Below are 17,432 nucleotides of genomic sequence, written 5' to 3'. Positions count from 1 at the left end.
AAGTAGTTAACTCTGGTCGTTAAGTGATTTTTTAGTAATGAAAGGCTTACATGCATCCCCAAATTTAACATATAAAGTGAACAAAGAGAGTTTGCTACAAGTTCATCCAGGTGACTGGTATGATACTGTGCAGTCTCTTTCCATTCAGAGTAATGAGCTTTATATAAAGGGCTTTCAGCATCGGTGTGTAAGAGACTCACTCCATATATTCAGTATAGGACTGATCTTGACCTAAATACTATAAGGAATATTTCTAGGTTCTTAGCTCATTGTTCTTTCTTTTTGTTTAACTTTTTATTGACAGCTTCAGTAAGTATAGACAACCATGATAATCCCCTCCCTCTTCCAAATTCACCCTCCATTGAATCCTCCTCTTCCCAGTTAGTATCCTATTTTAAAAAAAAAGAAAAAAAAATTGTTCATGTTTATTTATTTATCTGAGGGCAATAGACAGAAAGAAAGAGGCAGAGAGATAGAGAGAGAAAGAGAATGAGCGCGACAAGGCCTCCTTTATCCACTACAAACGAACTCCAGATGCATGTGCCCCCTTGTGCATCTGGCTACTGTGAGGCCTGGGGAATCGAGCCTCGAACCAGGGTCCTTAGGCTTCACAGGCAAGTGCTTAACTGCTAAGCCATCTCTCCAGTCCAAGTCTCCTATTTTTATGTCTTGTGTAGGTAGTGTCAGGCACTGTGAAGTGGTGAATATTCAGGTCATTTTGTCTCTGGAAGAAAGAATTGTAAGCAGTCGTACCCTTTCTTTGGTTATTAAATTCTTTCTGCCCCCTCTTCCAAAACAAACCCTGACCTCAGAGGGTGTGGTAGAGATGTCTTGGTGCTGAGCACCACTAATTTCTCAGCACTCTGGTGCATTTTGAAGTCAACCCAATGATCACTTCCATCTGAAAAGTTGCTCACTGTTCTTAATTGACAGACTCAAATGCATGTTTCAATGGATTCCAAGAAATACCAGATTTAAACATGAACTACAAAAATTGGGTGTTTTTTCCTTAAGTATATATTCTAGCAATATTTTCTGAATAAAAAAATGAGTAGAAATTACTAGAAGCTAAATTTTACTTGAACCTTGAAAATTTCCATAAGTTTAGAAACAGACCTGAGCAAAGCATTAGTATAAGATTTATTTTCATATCCCCCCTTTTTTAATGTTGTTTGTTTTCCCTGTTTGGTTCATTGCTTTTTGTTAATGTGGAAAGGAAGAAACGATTATTTTAGTTCATTTAATTAATAGGAAATGTGCTTTTTCACATAGGCACTGTAACCACATTGGTTCACTCTATTGACTGTTTTCTGTACTAATTATTAGGTATTCCTATATCTTTTTCACTGATTACCTCATATAGAGGGGAAAGTAAAAATTTAATTTTTTTATGTTTGTTGTACTGTGGACACCATAAACTCGCAACAATTTGATGTCATTTCTCCTGATGGGATACTTTTTCCACCAGACTCTGGGCAAACTTTCAGTGATATTTTGTTTTGGTTTCGGTTTCCCAGAAAGTCTCATGTAGCTCAGGCTAGCTTCAAACTCACTGGGTAAGGGAGGATGACCTTGAACTCTGCAGAGGTGGTGGTTTTGTGTTTAATTCCTAGAGACAAATTTCTGTGGCAGCTGATCTGATTTTCAAACAGATGTGTGTAAAGTTAAAAGGTGCTTATAGGACTTTTAAGTAACAAGACTTGGTATCCCTTAATCCCATCTAATATGGCATAATTCAAAAGACAATAAAAGGGGTGTTGTAGCTCAGGCTAGAGCGCTTTATGATGTGCACAAAGTCATGTGTAACTCCTTGCACCAGGGTTGGAGGGGAAGACAGTGAGTACTTACTGGTTTGTGTGTTTTGGGGGCGTTACCAATTTGTAAGTTATAGTACTATTTTTGAAGAATCATATACTACATTTCTTCTAAATATACAGCTGTGTTTCATTCCATTTCTGAATTCTAAACTGTTTTTGTCCATCTTAAGAAACTACTTTAGGGATATGTCATCAGTATGACAACACTGTACACTTTGAGATTTTATGTGTTACCCTACTTAATTGGTGGTTATTTTAAGTAAACTTAGCTTGTCACATTACAGCATGTATAAAAATTTTATAAAGAATGTAAAATTGGAAGTATTTAAGTAACCACAGCCTGTCAAGTTACATGTATACCGTATAAGGTAGTTGTGCGGCTCTTTTCAGAGCCGTGCATTGTTGCATATATTGTATTTACTTTACTAAGAAGTGAAGTCCACTACTCTTAAGAATGTTTGTTTTGGTTGTTTACACAGTGGTAAAAACCTTAGTAACTAAATCAGGATAAGGTCATTAATTTTGTGAAATAACATCTGAATGAGAAAATTATTCAGTTTGTGGAGATACATCATGTATCATTTGTGTAGATGCTAATTAACCACATTGGTTCACTTCATTGATTGTTTTCTTCCTATATACTGTGAACTGTTAGGTATTCCTATAGTTGTTGCACTGATTACCAGGGTAGAGGGAAAATTTTCTTTATTTCAATTGACAATCGTAGTTGTGTATATTTGTGGTTGGTTATCTTGTTATATTGCAAACCTCTGCTGAGAATAAAATTAATCACTGATAGCTTCAGCCTTTTTCTTGATGAAAAAAATACAACTAAAAATATATATTCTATTTATGGCCATCTTTTAGTCACTTGGTGGGTTTTTTGTTTTCCCCCAGAGCAGTATTGTTTATTTTAAACTAGAAATGCAAAGCTACCTCAAGTCTCACCTTATGGGTTGGGCATGGTGCCCACACCTGTAACCCATCCAATCAAAAAGCTGACACAGGGGGATTGTGATTTCCAAGCCAGCCTGGGGTACAAGACCCTATTACAAAAATAAATAGATAAATAAAAACTACTAAAAGTAAGATGCAGGCTTCAAGATCCCTTAGATATTACATACTGTAGAGTACAGGCATTTTTTGACACCTGTGTACACCCCTGTTCTCTCCAAAGATTTTTTTTTTTACAATAAAGCCATTATTTCATTTAATGTTATTTGGCAGATTTATCATAGAGGCAGTTTCTGTGAAAGTAAAACTATGAAAGATGAAAACTGATGGTTTGTTATTCCAGGCAATAGAAGTGTTCACATGGGTGGTATCTCCATAAGATGAAAACAAGTCAGCTGACATCTTGGGATGTTTACAGGGACAAAAGTTCAATAACCTGCTGGTGTTTAAATACCTCTAATGTCCACATGCAACATGCTACTAACAATAGTAATCTAGCCTGAAAATACAGGAATGCCAGGGCAAGTGAAAATGGATTAAGGTCAGTTATCTTGATAGGCCATCTGTGTTTATCTAGACAAGAATACACAAGAGAAATGCTTGGTTTAAATGGTTTTCTAAATGTAGATATGATAAAAATTTACCTTCAATAATGGTGAATATGCATGTTGAATCCAATTGTATAGTAATGTGAAATAGAACACTTTAAAAAGGAAGCACAGTTCTCATGAAAGAATTACCTGTCCTTAGCACTTAAGATCAGGAGGCATCTAGCAATCAGCTCTCTACTGAGGGTTGAAGAACCAAGTATACTTGTTGGGTGACCTACTGCTTATGTGTACCACAAGATGGGTGAGGAGGACTTCTACTGATGAGAGTGTCCCAGATTGTAATACCTCTGTGGTTGTAGATTTTGCATTTTCAAGGGAGGGATTTTTAGGATAATAAGGTAACCAAAGTGCTTTGTGTCTAGAGACTTTCAAGTTTGGGGAGGAAGCAGGAAGGTCTGGGGAAGTGGACTTTTGCTCTGGTTTGGCAGTGCTGGCTGGTGGTTAAGTTGGGCCTCCCCCCGGCTGGACTGCTACTCTTACCACCCACCGAGTTTAAGCTCCAGCCCAAAAGTGAAGTCAGTATTTTCTGTAATGTTCAGAGAAGCACAGCTACCTTTTTCCAAATCTTAATGTTTAAATGTGCTTACTGAATATTTAAATGCTCAAAAGATGGTTTTTAGAGCACTTCTAGAAATTTTAATTGAAAGAGTTAATGTGAGGACTTAGAAGCAATTGTGACTATTTACCACCACCAGCTTACTGAAAATAAAGTTCCATTTAGGGAGCAGGAGCAGCAATATTGAAATTAAACTTCTCTTGAATGAATTTAGTCTGTTAGCATTTGAAAGTTAAGGTATTTTGTGGTGCTCATTCTAACTCTGGTTTAATCTACTTTTCTATAGTTTTATTAAAAATACTGGACAGGCATGGTTGCACATGCTTTTAATCCCAGCACTCAAGGCTGAGGTAGGAGGATCACTATGAGTTTAAGGCCCACTTGGAACTACAGAGTACATTCTAGGTTAGCCTGAGCTAGAGTGAAACTGCCTTGAAAAAAAGTCACAAAAAAATAAAATAGTACGTTGTCAAATTAAACAGGGCTTTTATGTTAATTAGAACTCTATCTGTTTACTTGAAAGTTAAACTAAAACTTGAATTTTTTTGTTTCAGTAAGATGCATGCATAATGTAAAGTCCCATTCTTCCTGAGCAACACTGCATAGAATTTTTAAAACTGTCCCATCTTTTTTATTTATCTTCCCTTAGATAGTTGAAGAAGACCAAATACAAAATTGACTGACTGAGCTTGTCCTGAAGCAATCAATAAATTCATAGGAAAAAAATTTAAAGTGAGCCAGTAGTATTTCAGAGATGTTGACAAGAAACTTAGACTGTTAACAGGCTTATTCCTGCACGCAGGCTTTTATATCTTGTTTAACTTCATAAGTAAGAGTCTATATGTAACCTATAGAAGTATGAAAGCCTTTTCTTGAAAAATAGAACAATATATTGTAATTTGTTCTATGTTGTAATTTACATGGATATAATGAGCCAAGGTTTTCAGTGAAACAGCTTTTCTTTCTCAAAGTGAACATAAGACGTGAGTTATTAACATCTAAAAGTGTAAAGTAAATCAAATCTCCCAGAGGTTTTCCTAGATCTTGATTAAACCTTCATAGCTTTATTTGAGTTGTAATTGACACAATAAACAATTGATGTGTGACAAATTAATTTACCTGTAAGATCATAATCCAGATACAATGTATGTATGTTCACCTTCCAAATTATTCTTCATGTCTCTTTTTAATCCTTCACTAAAGTGACCACCTTAATGTCACATTACCAGACAGGCACTCACTTAGTTTCCTTTTTCAAGTGTTTATTTATGTATTTATTTCTATGCATTCCTTTATCACTACTGGAGATGTATCTGTTACTACAGGTAGTAATAAGTACATTCCTGTAAATTGCTAAGCACTGTTTTGTGTGTACATATGATAGTTTGTTCATCTAATCACCTTTTGACAGACTGGGATTGTTTCTAGTTTCTTGCTTTTACAAATAAAGTAATGTGAACCTTCATGTTCAGATCTTTGTATGAGCTTATGGTTTTATTTCTTGTAGATAAGTTGTAAGAATGGAATGATTGCCTCATATTTTAAGGAGTTTCCACAATTTTCTCGAAGCTTTGCCATTTTATATTTCTATCAGCAGTTTATAAGTGTTCCAGTATATCCTAACACTTTATGTACCGAGTTTTAAATTAGGTTTTTAGCCATTTTGGGTAAAATCCTGTCTGTAGTTCTGAGTGTGGACCTGAGTATGCATGCGAATGAAGAACAATCTTAATTCTGCTGACCCCATTGATTGAAAAGACTCCACTGAAGTATTTTTGTACTTTGATGAGCAATCAGCTGACCTGACAATCAACAGGGTTGTTTTTTTTTTTTTTCTTTTTAACCAAATTACTTTACGTGTCTGTCTTACATTAATCTTGGTGACTACTGATTCATATTCACGAGATACTGAAGTTGGGGAGAATGAATTCTCCAACACTATTAATGTAACAGTTGCTTTAGCTGTTCTGGATATATTTCTATTGTGTTAGTCCATTCTCAAAACAATAAAAATGAGAAAGTAATGTCAGTCATAGTGTCTGGCAAGATTCTGCTAAATCATGTATTCTCCATAATGTATTACTGATGTGCTTTACCATGGGGAGAATAAGCTCCCATGATGACTGGACTAACCATGAACTTACATTTGAAAAACCCATGTCAGCCTAGAAAAACAGGTTACCTTGAGTAATGAATCTGTATTTGCCAACTCCCACAGTTGCCTGAATACATTTCACAGTTTGGCAAAGAATCTGAATCCTTAACTGGGCCCACATATGGTTCTCTTGCCAAGCACGTATGAAAAATACTGTCGACTTCTCAGAGTTGTAGCTGAATTGCTGTACTATGTTTTTGAGACAGAGTCTTACTTTGTAGCCCAGGCTCCTGCCTCAGTATCCCAAGTGTTAGGATAGGTATGTGCCCCATAGTTGGTTCTGGTGGGTCCCTTTTTAACTGTTTAAGTTGTGGATCTGTTGTAATTGCTTGACAAGATTATCATGAATTAACTTTCTTGTGTATAAATTTAATGCAACCCAGAGAATTAAGCCATTTGTGTTGGTTATATAAAAAAAGAAATGGTCTACTTTAAAATTGTTTGGGGGCCTATAGAGATGGCTCAGCATTTTAAGGCACTTGCTTGCAAAGCTTGGTGGTCTGGGTTTGATTCCCCAGTACTCACAGCCAGATGCACAAAGTGATGCATAGGTCTTGCAGTGGCAAGAGGACCTGGCGGACCCATTTTCATTCATTCTTTCCTTGCAAATAAATAGAACTTTATAATGTATTTGTTTTCAAATAAATTATTTTTATTAAATGAGGGAAAAGATAGGTAGATAGTTACAAAGTCATAGTTTGTAGTTGATTGTGGATATTATTACTGCATCATCAGTTTTAAAAACAAGCTTGAGGGCTGGAGAGATGACTTAGCAGTTAAGGCTTTGCCTGCAAAGCTTAACAACTCAGGTTCAATTCCCTAGTACCCACAAAAAGCCAGCTGCACAAGGTGTCATGTGTTAGAGTTCCTTTGCAATGGCTAGAGGCCCTGGCATGCCCATTCTCTCTCAAATAAATATAAAATATTAAAAACAAACTTGATAACCATGTGAGTATCCCTGCTATCTAATTTGAGCTTTGAAGACAGTTAAATGAAGTTTAGTATTTGATACACTTTAATTTTAAAGAAAAAAATTATTTGCCTTACAGATTATAAAATATTTTATGTGTTGAGACAACAGTTTCTTTTAACCCAGGCTGGCCTTGAAATCCTGATCCTTCTACCTCCACCTCCCAAGTGTTAGGTTTGTATGTGCACACTCATGAGCTTCCAGAAATAATATAAATTTTTAAGTGTCCATTTTTTTCCTCAGTCATCACAAAATTCAGCATGTCTCTGCATATATATCAGTGCTGTATTGCTACTTTCATATGCTATATGAAATGGGAAGATGCACACTTTCAGGTTTGAACACTAAGCAACCTGACAATGTGCCATATTCTGCCGAACGCTGATAATGCCATGATAAATTTAGTCTTCCTATAGTGGGAATTGTGGAACACTCGACTTCAAGTTCTGTGGCAATTATGTGACAAACACTTTGTGTTACTTTTTCATCTCATTGCTGGGACAAAGTACCTGACAAAAATCATTTTAGGGGAGGAAGGGCTTGTTGCAGCCCATTCTGGCAGGGAAGACATGGCTGCAGAGTTTCTGTAGCAGCTGGTCACATTCAGCACTAAGGAAGCAGAGTGAGGAGTGCTGCTATTCAGCACTCTCCTTCATACAGTCCACGACCATGCTTAGGTGGGTCTTCCCACTTAACTAGCTAATCTACATAATCCCTCACAGGCAAGTCTAGGTCCTGGCAAATTGATAAACAGTGTGAACCATCACACAATTTTTGGTACTAATATGTACTAAAGTACAGGAAAATGGCAGAATGTAGACAATTGAGTGGCCATGTCATCATTCCAGTACCGGATTAAGAATATATAGCATTACACTGAGGGAGCACATTTGCCACAGTAAAACTGATGAAAATGTCATGAAATAATAAGCAGGAAATTGATGTTGAAATTGCCCTTTGGTTTCTGACCGGCCATTTTCAAACAGCAAAATCCACATGGGCAGTTGGTAATTTTGTCTGGGCTCAAGATGGTCAAATACTTACAGAACTGCCTTTAACTTCAGTTGATGCTTAGAGTTGGTAGCCTCTGCCATCAAGATCTCTGTCCCTAGCCAGCCTCCTCCTCTTTCGTGCAGTAATCACTTCCACATGGACAGCTGTGTCCAGCTGCACATTAACAGTCCACTGCGTGGCAACAGGAACTTTCTCATTTCTTTTTCTTAATTATTGAGATTTTATTATTCAATCATTTTACTGAAAACTACTGATCATTTTACTGCACCACGGTATCTCCAACAGCCATCCTGTCTGCTCACATGAACGCTATCCTGTGCATGTGTGTGTGTATGTAAGTATGTACATACGTACTCATCTCTGTTCATAACTTGTTAGAATGTATCTTCCAAATCGGCAAAGAATGTAAGACATTTTACAGCTGGTACACATTGGAACTGCCCCTTTCACCTTGGGCATATATATGGTCACCATACTTGTCAGTAGCCTGTTTCCTTCCAAGAACTGACTATCTAAAGCACCACCAGATTTACCTTCAGAAGGCACATTCATGATTTCTCCCTCTGGGAAGTTCCGTGGTGGCTCTAACTTGCCTACCATGTGTGACATAAATATTCGGGCATGATCTTCAGTCTATGGTGATTCTGTGGTATCACAGCTTCTCTGTCCTTTACCATTTCTTTAATTGAATAATTCAGTGTCATAACTTTGGTCTTGAATTACCTCACTGACAAAGTAGAAATTAAAATGTTTCTCAGCTGTGAGGTTGACATAGAGTATTATATGTCACAGAGGTTGGTTAGTACATAGGCACTCAAGTACTTTCTGGACCTCATAGCTTTACTCTCATATGTACTATAGTTTGTGTGTCTTACCTACCTTTTCCTATCTTTGAACTATTATTCTCCTCTTGACATTCTCTAAATCATTCCTATTCTTGAGCATTCTGAAAATGCAGTCCCAGGAAACTTCCTTTAACTCACCAAAACTGTGGACTCCCAAGTTCACATGTTGCATTGTTCTACTCTATGTGTGTCTCATTGTACAGTAATGTTTCCTTATGGCCAAGAATTCTGTAGTTCATTATAATGCCCTCTCCCTTAGGCAATATTTGGTAATGTGATTATTAAAAATTTGTCATAAAATAATTTTATTCCTTTGGAAATATTAAGACAGATTTATGGTGCTACTTTTACCAACTATCTCATTCCACCTTAGGAAGATGACCACAATGTTCTGTTGAGTATTTTTTAAGGCAAGTATGAGAATTGTATTATTAAAATTATGTATATCTGTATATGGCTTTTGTATAAAGATCTGGAAATTACAGGTCCATTTAAAGTTGCCATTGCTGTTTGTAGTAGGGATGGGTATAAACACATAATCTTGATTTACATGGTTTTGTTGTTCTTGGGGCTTTGTTGTAAAAGATAGCATTAAAATTATCACTTGAACCATGTCTGATGTATTGTTCAATAGTGTGAAATGTATTCACCTTGTACAACAGATCTCTAAACCTTTTCCACTCGGTGAAACTACAAAACTCTGTATCTATTAACCACTAATTCCTCCTTTCCCTTAGCATTTATCTTTCTACTTTGTTTCTATGACTGCTATAAAAGTTCCTCTTTTTTCCAACATTTTTATTTTATTTATTTGAGAGAGAAAGAGGCAGGGAGAGAGAAGAGAATGGGCACACAAGGGCCTTCAGCTACTGCAAACAGACTCCAGACACCTGCTCCACATCTAGCTTACATGATTACATAGCTGTGCATCTAGCTTACATGGGTACTGGGGAATTGAACCTGTTGAGTCCTTGGGCTTTGAAGGCAAAAGCTTAACTGCTAAGCCATCTCTGCAGCCCATGTGACTGCTGTAGATAACACCACATGAGTGTAATGACACACTGTTTGCCCTTTTGTAAATGACTTATTTCACTAGTATGCAATGCAGTCCCTGAGGTTGAGGTTCATCCATGTACCATGTGATGAAATTTACTTTTATAAGCTAGATATTATTTATATACATAGGTCACATTTTATCGCTTGATGGCTATTTGGGTGGTTTTCACCTTTTGGCTATTCGGAATAATGCTAGAGGGGTGGTTGTAAATATCTCTACACTTCAGGTTTGAATGCTTTGGCATATACACAGAACTGAAGTTGTTAAATCATACAATATCTTTTTTTTTTTTTTTAAGGAACATCTCCACTGTTTTCTATAATGGCTTTACTACTTGACACTCCCAGCAACAACATAAAATGGTTAAAATTCTCTACACCCTCTCTAATATATGTCATTTTCTGTTCTTAGATTATGTCTTAGATTTCTCAAGGTGTGTTTTTTTAAATGAAGTATTTTAATTATTTTTTTTTTTTATTTGCAAGTAGAGAGATAACAGAGAGAGTGAATGGGCACTCCAGGGCCTCCTGCCACTGCAAATGAACTCCAGATGCATGCGCCACTTCGTGCATCTGGCTTTCTGTGGGAACTAGGGAATCAATTCCAAGTCCTAGGTTTAATCTTAACCAATGAGCCATCTCTCTGGCCCAGTGATTTTTATTTTTCATACTGCTTTGCTTTTATTTTTGTAACTTTTTATTGATAGCTTCAACAAATATAAACAATATAACATGATCATAATCCCCTCCCATCACCCTTTTCCCCCACCAAACCCCCCTCCACTGAATGAATCCCTTCTTTCCAACTAATCACTTCTATTTTGATGTCAGCCCCCCCTTTTTTTCATTCTAATAAGAGGTCTTATATAGGTAACGTCAGCCACTATAAGGTCATGAATACCACAGCACCTTTGTGTCTCGAAGACAGTATTGCAAAGCATGCCTCCCTTTTTTTTGGCTTTTACATTCTTTCTACTGCCTCTTCCACAGTGATTCCTGAGCCTTAGAGAGTGGGATAGAAATGTTTCACTTTGGTGAGTTTTGAGTCTCCCCAAGTCACCACCATCTGAAAAGAGAAGGCTTTCTAACCAAAAGTGAAATAGCATTTTCATATGGGCATAAACATAAATATTCGGAAGGCAGTTTCGTGGATGTACTATATCCATTTAGTCAGACAGTAGTAAATTCCTTCCTGTGGAGTGGACCTCAAGTCCAATAAGAGCAGTTAGTTTCCCCCATAACAGATATGCCACCACAGAAAATTGGTTTTTCTAAATATTTTAGTTATTTGAGACAGAAAGAGAGAGGCAGATAGAAAAAGAGAGAATGGGCACGCCAGGGCCTCTAGCCACTGCAAACAAACTCCAGGCCCTTTGTGCATCTGGATTACGTGGGTAAAGGAAATCAAACCTGGGTCCTTTGGCTTTGCAGGCAAGCACCTTAACCGCTAAGCTATCTCTGAAGCCCAAAAATTATTTTAATTTACTTTTATAATAAAGTATTTGCATATGTGTGTATATACATGTATGCAGTATGCCACTGCAGACACTTGTGCCATTTTTGTGTATTTCTTTATGTGGGTAGCTGACGAACTGAACCCCAGGCTGGCAGGCTTTGCAAGCAAACACCTTTAAACACTGAGCCATCTTCCCAAACCCCTTCATTTATTTTTTAACTCAGCCATAATCACTAGTGTATTAAAATTAATTCAAGTGATAGGTTAGAGAGAGGGCTTAACAGTTAAGGCACTTGCCTGCAAAGCCAGAGGACTTAGGTTCGATTCTCCTTACCCACGTGTTGCAGTCAGGTCCGCATTGCTGGTAGAAATCACCCAACCAAGAGCAGCTAGTGGGAGGAAAAAAAAAAAAAAAAAAGGTTTATTTTTGCTTACAGGCTCAAGAGAGAAGCTTCACGATGGCAGGAAAAACGATGACATGAGCAGAGAGTGGACATCACCCCCTGGCCAACATAAGGTGGACAATAGCAATAGGAGAGTGTGCCAAACACTAGCATGGGGAAACTGGTTATAACACTTTTAAGCTTGCCCCAGACAACATACTGCCTCCAGGAAGCATTAATTTCCATTTGCCATCAGCTGGGGAACCTAGCATCCAGAACACCTAAGTTTTGGGGGGACACCTGACTCAAACCACCACATTCTGTCCCTGGCCCCTCTAAACTGGTAACTACCCATGATGTAAAGTACAACACATTCATCCAACTTTAAAAGTCCCCATAGTTGGCCTGGAGGGATGATTTAGGGGTTAAATCATTTGCCTCCAAAGCCAAAGGACCCAGGTTCAATTCCCCAGGACCCACATTAGCCAGATGCACAAGGGGGCACATGCATCTGGAGTTCATTTGCAGTGGCTGGAAGCCCTGACATGTCCATTTTCTCTCTCTCTCTCTCCCCCTCCGCCCCTCCCTCCCTCCCTCTCTCTTTCTCTGTCAAATAAATAAAAATAAAATATTTTTTAAAAGTCTCCATAGCTTTTACAATTCCACTGATGTTCAAACATCGCCATAGTCCAAGATCTTTTAACTGAGCTATAATACCAAAAAATAACCTCAAAAAAAAAAAAAAAATCTCATAGTGGCACAGAATAAACATTCACTTTACAAAAGATGTCACTGGACATAGCAAAGAAATATTTAAACAATACAAGATTTAAAACAACCAGGGTAAACATCAAACTCTAGCCTCAAGTCCAACAACTCTAACCAGTGACAAATCTCCAAGTCTGATAATTCTTTATTTTTTTTAAGGTTTAATACCATGTTATTTATTTAACATTTTTTATTTTTATATTGTTTTCTCAATTTTTTTTATTAACAGCTTCCATGATTATAAAAAGTATCCCATGGTAATGCCCTCCTTTCTCCCCCACTTTCCCTTTTGAAACTCCATTCTCCATCAATTCCCTCCCCCTCTCAATCAGTCTCTCCTTTATTTTGATGTCATGATCTTTTCCTCCTATTATTATGGTCTTGTGTAGGTAGTGTTAAGCACTGTGAGGTCATGGACATCCAGGCCATTTTGTGACTGGGGGGAGCATGTTGTAAGGAGTATTACCCTTCCTTTGGTTCTTACATTCTTTCCTCCACCTCTTCCGCATTAGACCCCAAACCTTGGAAGGTGTGATAGAGAGATTGCAGTACTGAGCACTCCTGTCACTTCTTTCCAGCACCATGATGCCCTCTGAGTCATCCTAAGGTCACTGCCATCTGAAAAGAGAAGATTCTCTACCAAAAGTGAGAGTAGAATTAATATAAGGGTATGAATATTAAGAGAAGTGCTTACTGGGCAGTTTGATAAGCATAGTATATACATTTAGCCAGACAGCAGATGTTACACCCCTAGGGCTCATGACTACCCCTGTTTTAAGTTTTCAGTATCAGGAATGTATTCCCTCCCATGGAGCGGGCTCCAGTCCAATTAAAGGGCAGTTGGTTTCCACCATGACAGATGTGCCATTATTGCATCCATTGGCTCTTTTGGTCTGGCTGGCCAAATATAAGACCTGCAGTGTCCACTGTTAAGTATCTTCACTGGCTATTTCTCTTTCTCCCATTGAACTGCATGCAGAATGGCTTCTTCCAGCTTTTTGTCAGCTGGTCTACATGGAGGAGGTTATCAGCCTAGTTCCAGCAGGATTTCTCAGTGGCCTTGCACCCCAAATATGTGGAGTCTTTAGCAATAGGGGTTTACCATCTATTCCTGGTGGGAAACCAAGGGCCTCAGCAATGGCCTATAATGTTTTGGGGGCATCAGTGACCTCCCTGGCCAACAACTCACTGGAAGGTATCCCATCCCTGGCACTGAAAATTTTCTAGCAACAATCTATGGCTCCTGAGTGTTCCATTGTCCAGAAAAGTAGATTTCCATATGATTTATTTATATCCTCTTAGATTTTGATTAGCCTTCTCTCCACCTTTCCTTTACTCAATCTCTTCCCCTGACCTCACTTTGGGCCTTTTCATCCCCATTAATCTATTCATCTACTTACATATATACAATACCATCCTATTAAGTACACCCCTCCCTTCCTTTCCTTTGTATCTCTTTTCTAGCTTACTGGCCTTTGCTACTGAGTTTTTTTCCTATTCACACAGAAGTCCAATAGTCAAGTCTCTGGCATTCTAATTCCGCCCCTCCAGCTAGGTTACTCACAGTCCTGGAAAACTTCATCAGGGCCGGCAGCTTTCCTTAGCAACCATCTCATGGTCCTGGCATCTCCTGGGTCTCCACTGCAATGCACAGTTCATCCCCATGGCTCCATGGGGTCTCCATGCAGGCAACCAGCAAACCTGTTTCACATTGCCAATGGCCATTTCCAAAACACAAGACCATGTTGCAAAGTCAATGACCCTCTCTTTCCTGCATTTCTTATGCTCCACAATATGAGGTAAAGTGCCAATTTGTTAATCCAGGAGGGAATAAGGTAGACTTTGAAGAACAGGACACTTCTTGAGCCCTCAGGCCCCTCCAAAAGAGTCTACATTCTTCCTGTTGCTCCAGTGCAGGCCAGCTAGCCCAGTCTCAAAATCTCTCAATCACAGCTGAACGGGCAACAGTTTACCCAAAGTTCGTTTTTTCTGTGTCATATCTCTTGCACACAGCAGTTCATTTCTATGCAAAACAACCCTGCACAACTTCTCAGGATACAGGCATAACAGCAAGCCTCACACAGACTCCTAGCCCAGTCCAAGCAAAGCTCTTTCTCACCCTCATAAGGCAAACCTCATAGTCCATTGTTCTTACTGCATTCAGGTCTTTTAACTGTGGCCAGAATCGTCCATCAAGCTGTACTTATAGCACTGCAAGCTATCTCTTAGGCCAAGGTTTCAAATCCTTCGACACTCCTCTTGAAAATCAACTCCAAAAGGCCGGATGTCTAGCAGCAATCCCACTCCTCTGTACCACTTATACAGTTGCAGTCAGGTCTGCATTGCTGGTAGAAATCACCCAACCAAGAGCAGCTTATGGGAAAAAAAAAAAAAAAAAAGGTTTATTTTGGCTTACAGGTTCAAGGGAGAAGCTCCACGATGGTAGGAAAAACAATGACATGAGCAGAGGGTGGACATCACCCCTGGCCAACGTAAGATGGGCCATAGCAACAGGAGAGTGTGCCAAACACTGGCAAGAAGAAACTGGCTATGACACCCTTTTAAGCCCATTCCTAATAATACACTGTCTTCAGGAGGCTTTAATGTCCAATTGCCATCAGCTGGGGAACCTAGTATCCAGAACACCTAAGTTTATGGGAGACACATGATTCAAACCATCGCACCACGTAAGCCAGATGCACAAGGGGCCTGGAGTTTGTTTGCAGTAGCTAGAGGCTCTGGTACGCCCATTACCTCTGCCTCTCTCTCCCTCTCTCTCAAATAAATAAAATAAAAAAGGGAATGCTAAACCAGGCATCATGGCACAGAATAACAGCAGTTCAAGATCTTCCTCTACTACATAGCAAATTCATGGCCAATTGGCTATAAGATGCAGTGTCTCAAAAAAAAAAAAAAAATGCAAGTGTGTGTTGAGTTTGTACTTTGCAGCTTCATTGCACATATTTACTAGTCTTTCGGTATTTCAAGGTAGGGTCTCGTTCTAACCCAGGATGGCCAGGAATTCACTATGTAGTCTCAGAATGGCTTCAAACTCATGGCATTCCTCTTACCTCTGGTCCTGAATGCTGGGATTAAAGGTATGCGCCACCATGCCTGGATGTATTTACTAGTCTTAACGGATGGTTAGGAAATCTTTGTACAGAAGACCGTACCATCTGTGAACAGAATTTTTTAATCTCTTCCAAATTGAATGCCTTCTATTTCTTTTCTACTTTAATTCCTCTAGGAAGAATGTCCTGCTCTGTGTAATTAGGAAGAGTGACCACCATGGCCTTGTGTCAGATTTAAGAGAAGAGCGCTCAGTCTTTCACCCCTGGCTAGAGCTGCACCACTAAGCTATGCCCACAGTCCACCTTTTATATCTTGAGTTAGTTTCCTTTCAGTCCCTATTTTGTTCCATACATTTTATGATTAAAGGGGATTGAGGTTTATTTGTCTGAAGATTTTTTCCATTAATATCATACAAAATCTTTCCTGTTAATGTAATATCTATATATATGTTGAAGTAACATGCATTTGTTTATGATTTTTATAATTAGTGCATGTGCTACAATATGAAACATATATAAGCATGTATCTATGACAAAGATACAATATTAATGCTCAAAATGTTTTTGAAGTTTAAAATATGGGCTGGGTACTCTGGATATTAAGGCAGGAGGATCATGAGTTCAAGGCTAGCTTAGGCAAAATTGCAAACCAGCCTGAGCTACATAGCAACCCTACCTCAATTTCTTTTAATATATATTGTATAAAAACTTGGAAAATACAAAAAAAAACCACCAGTCTCATAACTGATTAATACCCAATTAATACTTTTCCTCTGTTAAGATTTTCCTTTTTACTCAGTGTTGACATATAAGTATTTAATGTTATTTTATTTATGTTTATTTATGTTTATTTTATGTTAAAAACCACATTCACAGGGGCTGGAGAGATGAATTAGAGGTTAAGGTATTTGCCTGCCAAAGCCAAAGGATCCCTGTTTGATTCTCCAGGACACATGTAAGCCAGATGCACAAGGGGGCACATGCATCTGGAGTTCCTTTGTAGTGGCTGGAGGCCCTGATGTGCCCATTCTCTCTCTGTCTCTCTCTTCCCTCTTTCTCTCTCTCAAACAAATAAATATATTTTTTAAAACTAATATTTAAAAAAACATATTCACAGCCAGGCATGCTGGCCTATGCCTTTGTTCCTAATACTTGGGAGAAAGAGTAGGAGGATCTGTGTGAGTTCAGCCAGCCTGAAACTACAGAGTCAGTTCCAGGTCAGCCTGGGCTAGGATGAGAAAACCTACCTCAACAACAACAAAAGCAAATAAAAACTATATTCACATTCTGTGAAGCAAGTTGAACAGTTTCCCTGTCTTGGAATTAGGCCCAACTTCCTAAAATATTGATATAGTGTACATAGATGTGAGTAAATATATGTTTTGATGTATTTTTTGTAAGAACATCATAATTACAAAAATGAAAATATGAAAACTTTTAGATTCTTAGAATTAAAACACAATCAAGTATTTTAACCTATTTGAATTTGGTTAGTCATTAAGTTTAGACATGACTTAATTTTTCTTGGAATTCAAATCCAAACTGGAAAAATACTAATTCCGTGTAGAAGCATTAATGACAGTGGTGGTGACAGATGCTTAAGCACTTCCTGTGTCCAGTCAGCGTGCTGATCTTTCCATGACAACCCTGAGCATAAAAGGCAAATGAGGCCCCAAAAATCTAAAACATGGCTGGGTATGGTGGTGCACACCTTTAGTCCCAGCACTTTAGTGTCAGAGGTAGGATCACCATGAGTTCAAGGCCACTCTGAGACTA

This window comes from Jaculus jaculus, chromosome 4 (assembly GCF_020740685.1).
Source record: "Jaculus jaculus isolate mJacJac1 chromosome 4, mJacJac1.mat.Y.cur, whole genome shotgun sequence".
Classification (NCBI taxonomy): domain Eukaryota; kingdom Metazoa; phylum Chordata; class Mammalia; order Rodentia; family Dipodidae; genus Jaculus; species Jaculus jaculus.
This window is presented reverse-complemented; position numbering follows the sequence as displayed.